An 18,091-nucleotide genomic window follows, 5' to 3' on the forward strand; every position below is an offset into this window, starting at 1 on the left:
AATGTATTAAAGGGAGATTTGTTCATCAGTTGTTCACTGTGACAGGTGGGGAACAGCGGTGAGGACACTGCCAGAGATACCGGAAGGCAGTTGTTTTACTGATTGCTTTAATGAATACATTAGTGCTGTGTTCTTCCAAGATGATGCTATGTTGCCTGTTCCCTTAATAAAGGTTTCCTTGTTTCATATGCAGACTCTGTGCTAGCAAGAGGGGAATTATTGCCTGGTAAGGGTGCAATGGAAAGATAACTTCCAAGGCTTCTTGGGCATGAGCTGGTGGGTTTGTTAATTTTAAAAGGAACCCATAGATAATTGAACCTGTTCTTTTTTGCTGCTACTAACACATGGCAGGAAATCATGTCAGTGACACGGGGTCCTGGAACATCAGGTGGTGAGGCCATTATACTTGACGTGGCCCAACTGGATACCCCTGTATGGGCTGGGGCCTGGCTAGTATCTGCCTTTCCCTGCTGTTCCATCAGGGCAATTGGATGTGGCTGTAAGCTTCTTGCTTTCTTTCCGTAACTTGAACTCCAGAGAGGGTGGAGGGCCCTCAGCTGTGGAACTTGCTCTCTCCTGCCATCTGCCATCGCCCAAGTCTGATGATGTTTAGGATGCCCTGTAGGATGTGTTGGGTCAGTCTGTCTTTTCTGTAGAAAGGAATGAGCCTGATACAGAAATTGCAGTGTGACATTCTATGGCCTGGTTTATGAAGGAGGTCAGATCACAGCGGTCCCTTCTAGCCTTAGACTGTAAATGAACAATATGGCCCCACAGCCAGAAGGAATAAAATAAATGGAGATGATAGAGGCAGGGGTGGGCAGCAGTTATTAATTTTAATTTCTGTTACCACAAAGGGTGCAAAGTTCCCTATTACAATGGGGCCTTTGTCCTGAGTATAGGCTTTGGGCATTACTGTAATATACTTTACTATTAATTATGTATAAATATAAACTAGAGAGGGTCACACACTTTGTGGCTCACATAGGCCAAGCTCTGTGTTTTAGCTAACTTTTTAAAGTGCAAATGGCTTTTCGGGTTTTTTGAAAAACCACAGAATGATTCTGTGGATATTCTGTGTAGACTAAAATCTCTAGCAATTTTACAGCACTAAACCTGAATGTGATCGTTGCCTAAGTTGCTTCTCTTCTTCTCTGCATCGTGTTAGCGGTTTCATAATTTGTATGTGTATACGCTGATAGTTGAACCCAGAGCCAAATATGATCCACTCAGATGTGAGGGTCCATCATGTTCATGCAACTGACTACAAGTTTGCCATTGTCAACAACAACCATTGATAATGAAAGACCTTGTGTCTAATAACTAGCCACAGCCCAAGCCAAAATCATGAGAAATTGGCTCCCAGAGCAACCTATGCTGGTCTTTCAGCAGCAGGTAATTGATGACATGGGTACTATATTTTTAAAATTCAGTCCTGTGTATCCATCTACACAAACTACTATGGGCATGTTTGCCGGTGGTTTGCACCCTGGCTCATGCACTATGTCAGTAACCATACCAAGAGCACCATTGACCTGTCCTTTTTCGAGCCACGAGTGTGTTTTCACCATAACTCTGCTACCAATACCAAGATACAGCTTAGCTTCTACTCCTTGTGCAGCATCACAGTCTCCTTTAGCAGCATCGGGCCCTATATTCCAGACTAGTTGCCTTTGTGTTTCTGAATGATTGGAAGGGGGGTAGGTCAGACCGGATTGTAGTATGCAATACCAGTGCTGTGTGTGGATTTCCTATCATTTTTAATAAGAATTTGATTGTTGTTTCACATTGTAAATATGTCTTTGTATGGCATAACTGACGGCATCTCTTCACAGAGAGATGGTCATTTACTATCAGAGAAATAGTTACAGTAATTCCATCGTTTGACATTAAGGAATTTAGGAAAAAAGAACTGGAAGCGATCTGGAATGTGTGGGCACTACCGGCTCTCAGTTGCCTGAATATTATCCTCCTGCACCATGCTGTGCAAAAATATTAAAGATTTAGGGCCCAATCCCGGAACACTCTAAGCAGTCCTATTGAACTCGATGAGTCTGATCCAAAGTTCATGGAAATCTGTGGAAAGATTTGTACTGACTTTAATGAGCTTTGCTCATTTGTTCTGCTAGTCTCAGTAAAGATTGCTCATGTGAGTAGGATTATAGGATCAGGTGTTTAAATTATTCATTTCCACGCATTTGCAGCATTGTCTCAGATGCCTAATATTTTAAGGCAGCTGTCATCCAAAGTGACCTATAAGCTTATGAGAACTATTCCTTAGCCATGAGTGAACAATGCAACTATAACAGTGTGTTCAAACTGAGCTCTGAGACCTATTAGAAAGCATGTGTCTACCATGGAGAATTTATACAGAAATCAATTTTTGCAGATAGTTTAACTGACTATTAGCTGGTCTATACATAAACTTGCATCAAAATAACTCAGCTGTTGAGTTTGTCAATTTTCCATCTAAATGACTTTCTTTATATAGAAAATTCAATTTCTGCAAAATTGAAATTTTCTACAGGGAAATTTCGATTTTGCTGACATTTTTGGTTTTCCTTCAGAAAAATTAAAATGTAATATTTCATTTCAATTCCAGACAAATTGATCCAAATCTTATCGGGTTTTGAACTGAATAAAAAAAATTGTTTTGAATCAGTTCAATATTAACTAGAATCTTTTGTGGTGGCTCATGGGAGTTGTAGTCTGCCTCCTGCACCCTGCATTCCCCCCTGTGGGCCAGTCTTCTTCATTGGACTACATCTCCCATGATGCAGTTCAGTCTCCTGTCACTCTGAGCTGCATGGTGTATCATTGGAGTCACATGACTGTGGTGCACAATAGAAAGACAAGGTGGATGATGTAATATCCTTTATTGGACCAACTTTTGTTGGTGAGCACGACAAGCTTTTGAGCTTACACAGAACTCTTCTTCAGGTCATGCAATAGGTGGAGATCAGCAAATAGGGGAGATCTCATTGTCTTCATGGCAACCTCAGTAAAAACCTTCAGCCTGCGAGTCCTTGTGCAGTGCACAGCCCAGCGTGCAAAGTCATCACAAGCTCAAGTTTGAATAGAGGATAAATATGAACACAAACAATGTTAAGCTGTAGGCATAACCCCCTCCACATTGACCCAAAGTCGAGTCCCTAAGTGCCAGCTCCCCTTACTCTCAAGTGCTCAGGGGGGAAAAGTGGGAAGAGATTGGGCATGTCTGGGGGGACAAGGGCATAAGCATAATCCTGAGCACACAAATGATGTGATTAGCCATGTGCTTACCTCGTTGGCCTTTAACATTAGCCTGGGTTCACAGTTCATACTTAGATATGGGAGTCCCGGAGCAGATCCTTTGCTCTCTTTGCACTCTGTTTGAACTCGGTCAGTCTCTTTCTTTCCTTGGCTCACCACCAGTTACTGGATCCAATGAAGTAACATGTTCTACTATGGCCAGGAACCATGGCTAATGAGAGCTCCGGGGGCAGCGCCTGTGGACGGGGGCAGCATGCAGAGCTGCCTAGCTGCGCCTCCACCTTGGAGCCAGAGGTACATGCCGGCCGCTTTCGGGAGCCGCCTGAGGTAAGTGCTGTCCAGAACCTGTATCCCAAACTCCCTCCTGCACCCCAACCCCCAATCCCAGGTTGGAGCCCCCTACCGCATCCAAACTCCCTCCTAGAGCCCACACCCCAACTCCCTGTCCCATCCCTGAGCCCCTTCCCACACTCAAACTCATTCCCAGAGCCTGCACCCCCTCCCACACTCTGAACCCCTCAACCCCAGCCCCACACCCTATCCCCCTTCCCTAGCCCAGAGCCCCCTCCCACACTCCAAACCCCTCATTTCTGGCCCCACCTTGGAGCCCTCACCCCCTACCACACCCCAACCCCCTACCCAGCCTGGTGAAAATGAGCGAGGGTGGGGGAGAGCGAGAGACGGAGGAAAGGGGGATGGAGTAAGCAGGGGCAGGGCCTCGGGAAGGGGCGGGACAGGGATGTTCGGTTTTCTGCAATTGGAAATTTGGCAACCCTAACTCTCTCCCATCCAAGGCTCCACTCCTGATGTGTCTCCTATCCTGAGACTTGTGAGGGAGTCTGCATTGCAGCCTATAGCCATTGTATGCGGTGCTCGTGCTGGAGGAATTCTCACCCTGCTGGCTAAGGGGACTTCATGGCTCCTGTACACCGCTCTAGCAGCATCCTGGGTCTGTAGCAGAGGGGAGACCTCCTCTCAGGTTCTACATGAACCCGATACACGTTAATTATCATTATTGATTGTTTGACTGACTCATTGATTAGTGTCTCCCAGAGCCTCCAGTCAGTATTAGGCCTCCCCTGTGTTAGGCGTTGGACAAACACATAGGCCCTGATCCTCAAAAGTGTCTAACTCCTATTGAAACACCCCTGGGAGTTTGAGAATCTGCACCATAGTTCTCTGTCCCAAAGAGTCTACAATCCAATGAATCAGTTATTACATTAATTAAGATGATTATCTATTAAAATTGAATGAAAGTCATTCTTCCAAGTTACAGCACTAAGCAATGAGAGTAAATAAAGGAACAGTTCAGTTCTTGCATATCTTGGTGTAGCAACAACAGAAATGGCAGCATTGACAGCTCCCATATGGACAGAGTGTTCAAGTCTGTGAATGAATGTTTAAAAATAAAAATCTTTAGGTGGTAGGTCTCACAGGGGTTTGTTTTGGTCCCATGCTAGAAGTTAGCTCCTACCTGTTAAGGCCAACTCTTCAAATAGCAACCGTATCGCTCACAGGGTTAATTAGGATGTTAAATGTCTCTGCAGTCTATCATAACAAAAATAAGGTGGGTGAGGTAATGTCTTTTACTGGACCAACTTCTGTTGGCAAGAGAGCTCTTCTCTAGCCTGCGCTTCTGGTGCTTTCCACACAACGATCTAATTGCTCAGCAATATAAAATAAGCAGGGGTGTTCTTCTTGCTGTGCGATGTTTACAGACTCTGATTCTCCCTTCAATGAGCAGATTTGTAAAACGGCTTGGATGAGACCTCTGATCCGGCGGGCTGGCTAGGCTCCCATCGCCACATAAGTAACTCCTGATGAATACACGTGTTGGAACTATGAAGCTACTTCATCCTAGAGATCACTGAGCAGCTCCATAAAATAAGTTGCTTTAAAAAGCCATTTTATTACCCTGTCAATTTTTTGAGAGACAAATTAGTTCACAGTTCACCTACAGAAACATCGGTCGGAGAACTGAAGTTACCCAAAGAACATAGGGATTTTCTGCTCCTGGCGTTCCTGAGGGGTTGTCTCAACCTATGGACTGAACAGGGGCATAGCCCCATTGATGTCCTGGGATCCACAGGACACCATATGTGTGAAATTGCAGCCACTATACTAACAAAGCCGGTCAAACAACTTTGGCTGCCTAACCTGCACTCTAATATAACTTGTACTAACGCATCCCAGAGCCCCACCTGGGGACTTATTCTGACTTGCTAACCCTTTGAGCATCTTTCAGCTATTTACAATCTAAAAATAATAATAAAATCCTCAAAGATGTATTGTTCCATTTTTTTTAAAAACGCTAAACCATCTAGCTTTTTGGTTGAATATGTAGCAGATGCAGAATACATGCTAACGGGGTGTGGGTGTAAAGGTTTTATTGGCACATGCCAGTACTGGCTCGTATAATTCAATGCTGCCAACTTGAAAATTAGTTTTGTAATCTTGGTTTGAGTTCTCTCAGACCATCTATAATCTGACCGAGAGCAGTTCATTGCCTTTGAAATTGCTATGTCGATATGTTTCGTTTACAGCCAAGCGTCTTGGGCAAATGCTAACAGCACATTTTTTTATCAAGGTAGGTGAGGTAATATCGTTTATTGGACCCATTTCTGATGGTGGAAGGTAAAAGCTTTCAAGTCCCACAGCTCTTCTTTAGGTCTGGGGAAGATAACCAGAGTGTCATTTGTACCTTCCACTGACAGAAGTTGGTCCAATACAAGATATTACCTCACCCACCTTGTCTCTCTCAAATCCCGGGACCCACTGCCAACAATCTTTATATCAAATTAACCTTTTACAGTAGAAAGTCACATACTGCACTAGTGGATTACACATAACACATCTCAATTTATGGGCTGTTCTGCAATGCAGTTCAGCTCGGGATCCTGCAGGATTTATGCTGAATCCCCAAACAAGGGCATTCTCCGACACCTGGCTCAGCATGGTGACATTGGCCATATGTGCAGATCTCTCTGATGTGTTACCTATCTGCTCAAATAGTCAGCTTAACTATCAGCAAGAACGTGTTCCCTTGGAGCTTGTGCATGCCATGCTTAATTGTTCCACTTATTAAAGCAATACTGGAGAGGGACAGTGTGTGCTTTGAGAGAGAATCCTTCCCAGACCTTCCTTGCACTGCCTCCAACTCATGGCTTAAAGGTAGGGTTCAGTTTAATAAGGAGGGACTGTGGTCCAGTGGAAATACTCTCATCATTATGTCCTGCTGCTGGTCAGCCTAGGGATATCCCAAGAGCAGTATTTCTTACAGTACATTGACAGTTTCACTGCAGGAGCTGGATGGGACCCAAGGAAGAGCACAAATAAAATCAGTAATGGGAGAAACAGTGAGGGACTTTATGGAAACCTTAGGCAATGGATGGATCATATTGGGTTAGAGGGTGGGGTGAAGCCCTGGGTTGGCTCATGATATGAACCAGTTCCCACATGCCTAATTTTTGCCTCACATTGTATCAGAATGCGGGTGTTGTCTGTGTTTTGTACCATTCTGCAGGATAAACAGGAATAACTTTTTTTCATGTTTAGTCTGTGCCCTGTATCACAAAGAAAATGTTTGTGGTTGGTGGGCATGGTCAGTAATGCTTTGTAGGTTCGTGGTCTAGTGGCCAAGGCACAGGGCTATGTGCCAGAAGAAGTGGGGTCTATTCCTACCTCTGGCACTGATCTGCTGGGAGACCCTGGGGGAGAAGTCAGTTTGCCTCTTTTTTCCCCCCTCCTGCCCTTTGTCAGTTGCCTGTGTAAACGCTTCAGAGCAGCGACTGTCTCTATCTGCGTACAGATCTAGCACAAGAGCGGCTCAGCCTGGGTTGAAAACTCTGGGCTGTACCACAAGATAAATTATAGACCTGGAATTTCCATCCAATTGGGAATTCCAGGATTTCAAAAGTTGGTTTAGTCTCAAATTGGAACAAGAAGTTTTGAAATCTCAGAATTTGTCCCAAAATGAAATATTCTGAAATATTTTTGTTTCAACCTCACTGAAACGTTTTGACTCTTATAATCTATAATACATGTAAGTCAAAATGAAACATGTGGACCTTATTGAAATGAACCATTTTGATCATTTCCAGTCAAAACTTTTGATTAAATCGGTAGGTTCCTGTGAAACGTTTTGTTGTGGTTGAACTGGCATTTTCCAAGGGCAAACCATTTCGACTAGCTGTAATGAATAATACCAATCACGGTTTGGTTTAAATTATACAGTCTAGTAGATACAAGGCAGTCTCTACATCATAGCTATGAATTATTGCCCAAATCATCTGGAAAAATAATTCCAGTAAGAATAGGAGAGGAGGAAGCACGCAGAGTGATGAAGACTATGATGTGCTGAAGCTGCACAAAATCTCCTGCCCTGAACATTCCTTGCAGTGTCTCACGTGCTGTTCCTCCCCCAGCGAGCTTGACTGACAGACTGTACTTTATCTTGCTCTGTTCTCCAAGGTATATGTGTACCACGTTGATAACATGCAGATACGGCTAGAGCTCCTCACGTGACCTCCATAATCTCATCCACCAGCTGCGGATGTTTGCGTAAGTCCCATCCATCTCTGCCAAAGAGCAAGTGCTGGCTGGTGAATGTTCCTGTCTCATCTGAAAGGTGGATCCTCCCAAGAGGGTAATGTCTCCAGAGTGCCTGACTGGGGTCAGATCCAGCGAGGAGCTTAACCTTATGTGGGGTGTGACAGGCTGTCAGGGAAGCTATGCTGACATACAGTATGTGTGATACAGTTGAAATTAGCCATAGGCACCTCCCTGACTTCACCGTACAAAGACACTTCCCAATCATCTCTGAGGAGTGATGGGCTTTGAGTGTGTCTGCTCTGGAGTTTATATACACCACTTTTCATCAGTAGATCTTAAAGTGCTTCCCAAAGGAGGTCAGTATCATTATCACTGGTCTACAGATGGGGAAACTGAGGCACATAGAGGGTAAGTAACTTGCCTAATCAGGCCTGTGGCAGAGGCAGAAACAAAGCCCCAATCTCCTGAGTCCCAGTCTAGTGCCCTATCCACTAGGACACACTGCCTCCTTTAGGTAATGTGACTATAGATATTACATCCTTGCCTTCACTAGTCTAATAATAATACCTAGCTCTTATATAGCACTAACCCGATTCTGGTCCCCTTAACTCATGCTGAATAGTACCTTACTCTACAAGTACTGCAGTCAGTGGGACTACTCGAGGAGTATTATCCTACTGAGTGTAGATAAGGGTAGATTCTGATAGAATCTGTATTCCCCCCCCCCGCAGGTGCTGGCTTCATCAGGGACTGTATTCCGAGTGATATTTCACTTTCCCAGCAAAATTCATAGTCAATACAATGTGATTTATTTCTGGCTTTGTGAACCCCACCTATCACAGAACAGATGGCTTCTTTTTAGAGTGATCCTACACATGCCGACCCATTCAATCCTAACGAATCCTCCGAAGTGGGGCGGGGAGAGCTTTTTGATAGCTTTGGAAATGGCAAAGGTTGGGTGTTCCCCCTTCCCCAAAGCACGGTATTGTCACAGGTTGGCTTTCCCCTTAAATGGAGCAGGTCAAGAGCCTCAACAGCAGCACAGGTTCTCTCAGCTTGGCCAGTTAAGAGGGCAGAGCCGCACCCGGGGCTAGAGAGGATCAGGGAAGATCAGAGTGGGGGAGATCCATGAAGAAAGCTGTAGGGGGTTCCTGGGGGGAGACTGAAGGAAGAAGAGTAGTAGAGGACGTTTGCCTGCTGACTTCCAAGCTGGAGCTGAGGGCCAGAGAGGGCTGAGGGCCAGGGGAGCCAGGGATAGGTCTATCTCCTGATGAGATGATAGTGGAAGGGGGAGTGAGGATGAACTCCCAGTAGAGAAGCTGAAGTATTCCTCCTGGGAAGAGTAGGGTTGAGCTCCAGCCGGCAGAAGGACAGAAGAGGACCCAAGAAGAGCCCAGATGTGGTAAAAGATACCAGGCCATGGTCTGTGCTACACTGATGGAATAGACGTTTTGAGATTTTAAGGACTATGTGCAGTGGAGGAGATGAATGGACAGTGTATGTGTTGGGACATTTGCTATGGATTATTTGCACTGTGTTTTTGTAATAAACCAGTCCCAAAGTCTAGAGACCCCCCCCCGCCCTCCCCACTCCTCCTCCTCAGGCTCTTAAGGACTTCACAGCAGGAGGTAGGATCTTAACCCGGGTATTACAGTGCCCAACCATAAGGGGGCACTCAGGGCCAAGGGGAATTGTTCACAGGTATATACTACCATATCAATATTCACAAGATTGCCGATAGAGCTTCCACCACACAGCCTGGTTTTAAAAAATGGCTAAAGTATTATTGACTTTTTCCACCTTCCAAAGCTGGTTGCTAATAATTCATCCACTTACAAATCAATGTAAAATGTGAACGATGTTAGTGTGCCGCATTATGGTGACAATAGAAGTTGTATTGCACTAGTGCCCCGATGTGCCAATCAGGATCCACTGTGGCAGGTACTGAACATACATCTAGGAAGACAGTCCCTGCCCGCAAATCAGACAAAGGATGGGAGAAAATATGTATTGTGCACATTATTCAGATAGGGAACTGAGTTGCACGGAGCTGAAGTGACTTGCCCAAGAACAGGGAAGGAGTCTGTAGCAGAGCTGGCATTGCGGAGGCTGTGTGACCTAGTGACTAGCACCCCGGACTGAAGACCTGGGTTCTATTCCCAACTCTGCCATTGGGTGACCTTGGACAAGTCACTTTATCCATCCATGACTCAGCTTCTCCATCTGTAAAACAGGGATAGTGATATTGACGTCCTCTGCAAAGTGCTTGGAGATCTACTGAGAAAAAGTGCTGTATATTATTAATCCATGTTTCCTGCACGAACCACAAGACCAGCCTTCCTGAAGTTAAGCATTTAAACTTCTTATCAACCAAACTTTCAGATTCAAAATAAAATTTGTGTTGGGAGTCTCTGACCATGAGAGTAAATTTTGCACTCGCCAATGGTGCTGGATTGCCAGCCTCGGAGAAAGGATAAGTATGGGCAAGCTTCCCCTGCCCAACGCTCTTCAACTCTGAGTTGGAGTGGCCATCTCTCAAGACGAGAGGTCAGCTTAGTCTCTGTGCTCATTTAGCCTTTAACCTCTCTGCTGATATCACCAGCAAGGGACCTGATTGTGATTGGCTTGTAGAACAAAGAAGCAGTAAAGCAATAAGAAAAGAAGAGGCTTTTCAACTTGTGGTGTAAACTAAGTCCCATTACAAGTGCGACACCAAGGTATAATCTTCCCACAACACTGTTTGATCCGGAGTGGGTACAGGAGAAAGAAGGAGAAAGGAATTCTTCTTAAAGAAAAATAAACCTCATGTACAAAACCAGGACAATCACATACCTGCTGCTACTTAACTGGCCACATCTCGATTTAGGTAACATGTCTCTCACTGGGTGCATTTTCACTAGGGAAAAAGGGTGTTCTTAACTCATGTTAGCTAACACATGGTAATGAACGTGTGGTAAAGATGAGGGAGGCTGTAGTTTTAACATAAGTTAGCACAATAAAGTGAAGGGAAGTCACCTTGGGGGAGTCAAGGGTTTACCAACTCGGACCACTCCCCTCCCCAAATCTAAATCTCTAGCTAAATGAAACTTTTGGATTTTATTGTTTATTTTGGATCAATCAAAATTTCAATAAAATAAAAGCACTTCTGAGTTTGACTTTTTAAAAGTTCTATAATTATAAAAAATCACAATGTCTTAACATAATATATAAAGTCTGTAATATAAATAAATTTCAAAATGAAATTGTTCTGCAGTGAAGAACCAAAATGCTTTTCAATTGTTTTCTAAACCAAATTTTTTCAAAATCAGCACGTTGCTGTGGAAAAGTTTCCATCTTGACAAAATGGCTTTTTTTTTTTTCAGGTGGAAAACCGCACCTCAAGAACATTTTCAACCAGCTCTAGATGTAGACTGGTGAGCTCTTCAGTTTAGGGGCTGTCATCTCTACCTGTAAGGAAAGTGTCTAGCATGTTGTGGGTGCTACCCAGGTACAGCTAAGCTAATTAATAACATGTCCTGGTTTTCAGGTGTCCTGTTTCTTCGAGATTTGAAATCCAGGATTAAGTGCAATTCAAGGTAATCATTCCTTTCAAGCCAGAACAAGCAAGAGTCACAGTTGGTTATCATCCTAGGGCATTTCTCTTTTACACGTCATTGGGGTGAAAAGATACAAGATAACAGAGGAGGGCAAGTGTTCAGTCTGGTAGCATTAATGAAGCCAAACATCAGTGGATTACTGTCACTCCAATGGAACGTAATTAAAGGAGTTTACTAAACGGACATATGTGAGGAAATTTTTTACAGCATGAAAGGGAGGAAGGGGCAGCTCATAAAAGAGAGATTCTTTTTTCTTGGCAGCACAGACAAGGTCCCCAAATGCACAGTTGTAACAGAGGAGCCTGTGCTGAGCAGAAGCCAGTAATAAGCAGGTTGTCACCCTTTCCTAAGCAAACAGTCTTGCTATTTCTGCTGTCCCATCGCTGCCCCTAGAGCTGCTTTCAGTGACCAGACTGAACGCGGACTCGGGTAAAGCCCCGGGACATGGCTGGAAGCATCTGGAAGGTAGGACAGTGATGGGTTATTTGTGCTGTTGCAGTGTAGTGATGATGCAATGCACTGCAGAACAGGGGGTCCACGTTTGGGCCCTCAGTTCGATCCTGGACTGGCAAAGGCTGGGCGTATGCCAGACACTGTGTTCAACCCCCTAGAGAGGAGGGGGGATGGTGCATGGCTCTCAAGGACTCCCTTCGCCTGAACAAAGGTTGATCCCATTGGGGAACAAATTCCCAGCCCTCCTCAGCCAGAGTGGTTTTATTACGGCTCTCCTCAACCAGAGGGAGGGCATGCAGTGCTTTTGAAGGAAGCAGGATGACAGAGGTGCAGTTCAGTGCAGATGAGCATGCAAAAAACACTGGACAGAATACTGCACAATCAGCTCTTCAACCCTCTTCTCAAATGCCACACAGGTGTTTGGGCCAACCAAGTTCCTGCTGCTTTGTACGATCGTTCACGAACTGGTGGGCAGACTTTTTTGTTCACACCGCTGATTGAGGAGCGTCTGTTCTCTTTCCAAAAACCCTGTACTGACAAGGGTATTCATGCACAATGGCGACTATCTGTTACTCATCGGTCACTATTATTCCACCATTTATAAAATTTCAGTCATCCAACCAGGGACCCAAAACAATATTTTGTGACCTAAGGGACCAATCACATGTTATGTCTATAAATAGTCAACACATGAACATTTCACCAGCTGATCATCAGGTTCGAATTCGTTGCAGGCCCCCTCTGCTTTCCTAATTTGTTTGCCACTGAGAATTATTCACAGTCTGTTGGGAAATGATTGATGAACAGGAAAGAGAGTGATATATACAGTGGCTGTTTATTTGCTGTGAGTAATTCAGCTGGCTCTAATGCCAGCTTTTCAGTGCATATGGTCTAGGACTTCGAAGGGTCAGCAAAGTATTACAGGCCTAGTAGTCTTGACATGCCTTCCTCAAGCAAACTTCAATGGCAGTTTTGCTTGACTAAGGATTTCAGGACGGGTCTTATAACCTTCGCCCTCTCTCAGCGTTGCTTACCCATGCACCTGAAATGATCCCTGCACTATGTCAGAGGTCCTACCCTGCTGCTGGCACTCTATAAATAGATCATCATCTTCTACATCATCATCTACATTTCTGATGCCATTAGGGGATCTCATTTGTCTCAATCTCGGTCTGCTTCCCAGGCAATGTGGTCTAGTAGCTAGGGGACTGGACTGGAGTCAGGAGACCTAGATTTTGCTCCCAGCTCTGCCACTGACCTCCTGGGTGATCTTTTCAGGCAAGACACTTCAGCTTCCTGTGCCTCAGTTTTCTTATGTGAAAAAAATGTGATAATCATCCTGCTCTCCTTTGTAAAGGGGAAAAGCACTCTTTACAAGCTAGGTATTTTCATCATTCCTATTATTTTGTCTGATTTTTCTGCTTTGTGAGTCAGAGAAAAGCTCAGGTTGTTACATTTTAGCTTTTATTTTGTGGCATGCCGCGTTTCTTCCAAATAAGGCAAAAATGTTTATTTCTTATACAGAAACTTGGAAAGTAGAGCAACTGAAAAATGAAATATTTATTCAAAAAGCCATGTTCTTTTGGTATTCATCTTGGTATTAGTGCAGATATTTGCGTCTGCGGGAGAGATTTATGCTTTAAAGCTTAACTTCCCCTTCTGCCAGCTCCCTGCTTTGAAGTCGTCTGCCTATGTTTATATAACAAACCTCACATCCGAGAAATGTTCTGTTGTCACAGATTCAGCATTAGAGCCCCAATTCTGCAAGTTTCAGAGTAGCAGCCATGTTAATCTGTATCCGCAGAAAGAAAAGGAGGACTTGTGGCACCTTAGAGACTAACATATTTGTTTGAGCATAAGCTTTCGTGAGCTACAGTTCACTTCATTGGATGCATGCAGTAGAAAATACAGTGGGGAGATTTTATATACACAGAACATGAAACAATGGGTGTTACCATACACACTGTAACCAGAGTGATTAGGTGAAGTGAGCTATTACCAGCAGGAGAGAAAAAAAAAACTTTTGTAGTGATAATCAAGGTGGGCCATTTCCAGCAGGTGACAAGAAAGTCTGAGGAACAGTGCGGGGGGAGAATAAACATGGGGAAATAGTTTTTACTTTGTGTAATGACACATCCACTCCCAGTCTTTATTCAAGCCTAAGTTAATTGTGTCCAGTTTTCAAATTAATTCCAATTCAGCAGTCTCTCATTGGAGTCCGTTTTTGAAGTAATTTTGTTGAAGAATTGCCACTTTTAGGTCTGTAATCGAGTGACCAAAGAGATTGAAGTGTTCTCCGACTGGTTTTTGAATGTTATAATTCTTGATGTAGAAGCCCTCTAAACCAACATTCCACACAAAGATGGACTACAAGCTGTCAGGAACAGTATCCCCGATAACGTCACGGCAAACCTGGTGGCTGAACTTTGTAACTTTGTCCTCACCCACAACTATTTCACATTTGGGGACAATGTATACCTTCAAATCAGCAGCACTGCTATGGGTACCCGCATGGCCCCACAGCATGCCAACATTTTTATGGCTGACTTAGAACAACACTTCCTCAGCTCTCATCCCCTAAAGCCCCTACTCTATTTGCGCTACATTGATGACATCTTCATCATCTGGACCCATGGAAAAGAAGCCCTTGAGGAATTCCACCATGATTTCAACAATTTCCATCCCACCATCAATCTCAGCCTGGACCAGTCCACACAAAAGATCCACTTCCTGGACACTACGGTGCTAATAAGCGATGGTCACATAAACACCACCCTATACCAGAAACCTACTGATAGCTATGCTTACCTACATGCCTCCAGCTTTCATCCAGACCGCACCACACGATCCATTGTCTAAAGCCAAACTCTACAATACAACCGCATTTGCTCCAACCCCTCAGACAGAGACAAACACCTACAAGATCTCTATCAAGCGTTCTTACAACTACAATACCCACCTGCTGAAGTGAAGAAACAGATTGACAGAGCCAGAAGAGTACCCAGAAGTTACCTACTACAGGACAGGCCCAACAAAGAAAATAACAGAACGCCACTAGCCATCACCTTCAGGCCCCAACTAAAACCTCTCCAACGCATCATCAAGGATCTACAACCTATCCTGAAGGACGACCCATCACTCTCACAGATCTTGGGAGACAGGCCAGTCCTTGCTTACAGACAGCCCCCCAACCTGAAGCAAATACTCACCAGCAACCACACACCACACAACAGAACCACTAACCCAGGAACCTATCCTTGCAACAAAGCTCGTTGCCAACTGTGTCCACATATCTATTCAGGGGACACCATCATAGGGCCTAATCACATCAGCCACACTATCAGATTAGATATATGCCATCATGTGCCAGCAATGCCCCTCTGCCATGTACATTGGTCAAACTGGACAGTCTCTACATAAAAGAATAAATGGACACAAATCAGATGTCAAGAATTATAACATTCAAAAACCAGTCGGAGAACACTTCAATCTCTTTGGTCACTCCATTACAGACCTAAAAGTGGCAATTCTTCAACGAAAAAACTTCAGAAACAGACTCCAATGAGAGACTGCTGAATTGGATTTAATTTGATTAATTAATCAATGGCATTTTGAGATGTATAAGTAGGGGCATAGCGAGCAGATCGAGGGACGTGATCGTCCCACTCTATTCAACATTGGTGAGGCCTCATCTGGAGTACTGTGTCCAGTTTTGGGCGCCACACTACAAGAAGGATGTGGATAAATTGGAGAGAGTCCAGCGAAGGGCAACAAAAATGATTAGGGGTCTGGAACACATGACTTAGGAGGAGAGGCTGAGGGAACTGGGATTGTTTAGTCTGCAGAGGAGAAGAATGAGGGGGGATTTGATAGCTGCTTTCAACTACCTGAGAGGTGGTTCCAGAGAGGATGGTTCTAGACTATTCTCAGTGGTAGAAGAGGACAGGACAAGGAGTAATGGTCTCAAGTTGCAGTGGGGGAGGTTTAGGTTGGATATTAGGAAAAACTTTTTCACTAGGAGGGTGGTGAAACACTGGAATGCGTTGCCTAGGGAGGTGGTGGAATCTCCTTCCTTAGAAGTTTTTAAGGTCAGGCTTGACAAAGCCCTGGCTGGGATGATTTAATTGGGGATTGGTCCTGCTTTTGAGCAGGGGGTTGGACTAGATGACCTCCTGAGGTCCCTTCCAACCCTGATATTCTTTGATTCTATGATTCTATGAAAACTGGACACAATTAACTTAGGCTTGAATAGAGACTGGGAGTGGATGTGTCATTACACAAAGTAAAACTATTTCCCCATGTTTATTCTCCCCCTTCCCCCTCCCCCCCACTGTTCCTCACACTTTCTTGTCAACTGCTGGAAATGGCCCACCTTGATTATCACTACAAAAGGTTTTTTTTTTTTCCCTCCCCGCTCCCCCCTGCTGGTAATAGCTCACCTTACCTGATCACTCTGGTTACAGCATGTAAGGTAACACCCATTGTTTCATGTTCTCTGTGAATATAAAATCTCCCCACTGTATTTTCTACTGCATGCATCCGATGAAGTGAGCTGTAGCTCACAAAAGCTTCTGCTCAAATAAAATTTGTTAGTCTCTAAGGTGCCACAAGTCCTCCTTTTCTTTTTGCTAATTCTGCAAAGCACTCAATTTCAATGGAGATGCCTTCAATGGGATGTGAAGACGACTCAATGGGATGTAAGCCCCTGCTTAGCAAAGCAATTAAGCATGTGTCAGTCCCTTGGGAGGAAGGATCTGTGAAGGGAGCAAGGACTTGTTTAAATACAGAGGATGAAATCCTTGCCCCATGGCTGAACTGTAGCCATGATTTCACCCAGATTTGGCAAGCCCCTAGATGTTGAAAAATTACTTCCCCATAACTCAAGGTGCAACTTAAATGCAAATTTACTGTCATTTGTGAAGGTTTGTGACACTGTCTTTTACAGAGAAAGAGCCACTTTATGCAAAGAGTAGCCGTTGTAAAGTAAGAGTAGCCGTGCTTGTTAAGGAATTAAAACTCTGTATTCCACTCCCTCAAATTTAAGGGGCTTTAGAATTGTTTTAACTGCTTCACTATCCCATAATTGATTTTTCTTTTACAGTATTAATTGTGCAATTAAAAAAACAATGAGCTGAGGCTGTAAAGTGCAATAGTGTCTTGAACAGCTGGGAAGCCTGTGAAATATTTCCATGATAAACAAAAATAATCTTGGAAATATTGTGACTAATGCTGCTACTCCAAGAACAGTTATTAATGATTTCTGTTGAAGTGACACCTGGAAACCCCAATTGCAGAGCAGGGTCCCACTGTTCACATGCATATTACAAACAGAGAGGCTCTGTCCCAAACAGCTTAAGCAAAGTGCAGTGGCAGAAATGTACTTGAGGGATAGGGGACATTAGATCATACTAATGGGAAGAATGGTTCAGTGGTTAATGCACCATCTGGGCCTTGGGAGGCCTGTGTTCAATTCCCTACACTCTACCACAGCCCTATTGTGTGCCTTGGTCAAGTCTATAAAATCATGACTCGTGTAGAGAAAGTAGATAAGGAAGTGTTGTTTACTACTTCTCATAACACAAGAACTAGGAGTCACCAAATAAAATTAATAGGCAGCAGGTTTAAAACAAATAAAAGGAAGTATTTCTTCACACAACACACAGTCAACCTGTGGAACTCCTTGCCAGAGGATGTTGTGATGTCCAAGACCATAACAGGTTTCAAAAAAGAACTAGTTAAATTCATGGAGGATAGGTCCATCAATGGCTACTAGCCAGGATGGGCAGGAATGGTGTCCCTAGCCTCTGTTTGCCAGAAGCTGGGAATGAGCGACAGGGAATGGATCACTTGATGATTACCTGTTCTGTTCATTCCCTCTGGGGCACTGGCCACTGTTGGAAGACAGGATACTGGGCTAGATGGACCTTTGGTCTGACCCAATAGGGCCATTGTTATGTTCTTATGTCTACACTGCAAAGAGAAACCTGCAGCTCTGCGTCTCAGAGCTTGGGTCATTTGACTCAGCCTGAGTGGCTGAAAGATGCAGTGTAGATATCTGGGCTCCAGGCAGAACCCGGGCTCTGAGACCCTTCCCCACTCACCAGGTTTCAGAGCCCAGGTGCGGGCTGGGGCCCAAATGTCTACACTGCTAATTTTAGCCTCACAGCCTGAGCCTCATGGGACTCGGTCAATTGATGCAGGCTCTGACACTGCTGAAGGCCTGTTATGGCAGGGTAGAC

The sequence above is a fragment of the Eretmochelys imbricata genome, chromosome 11 (genome assembly GCF_965152235.1).
Source record: "Eretmochelys imbricata isolate rEreImb1 chromosome 11, rEreImb1.hap1, whole genome shotgun sequence".
NCBI classification, from domain to species: Eukaryota; Metazoa; Chordata; order Testudines; family Cheloniidae; genus Eretmochelys; species Eretmochelys imbricata.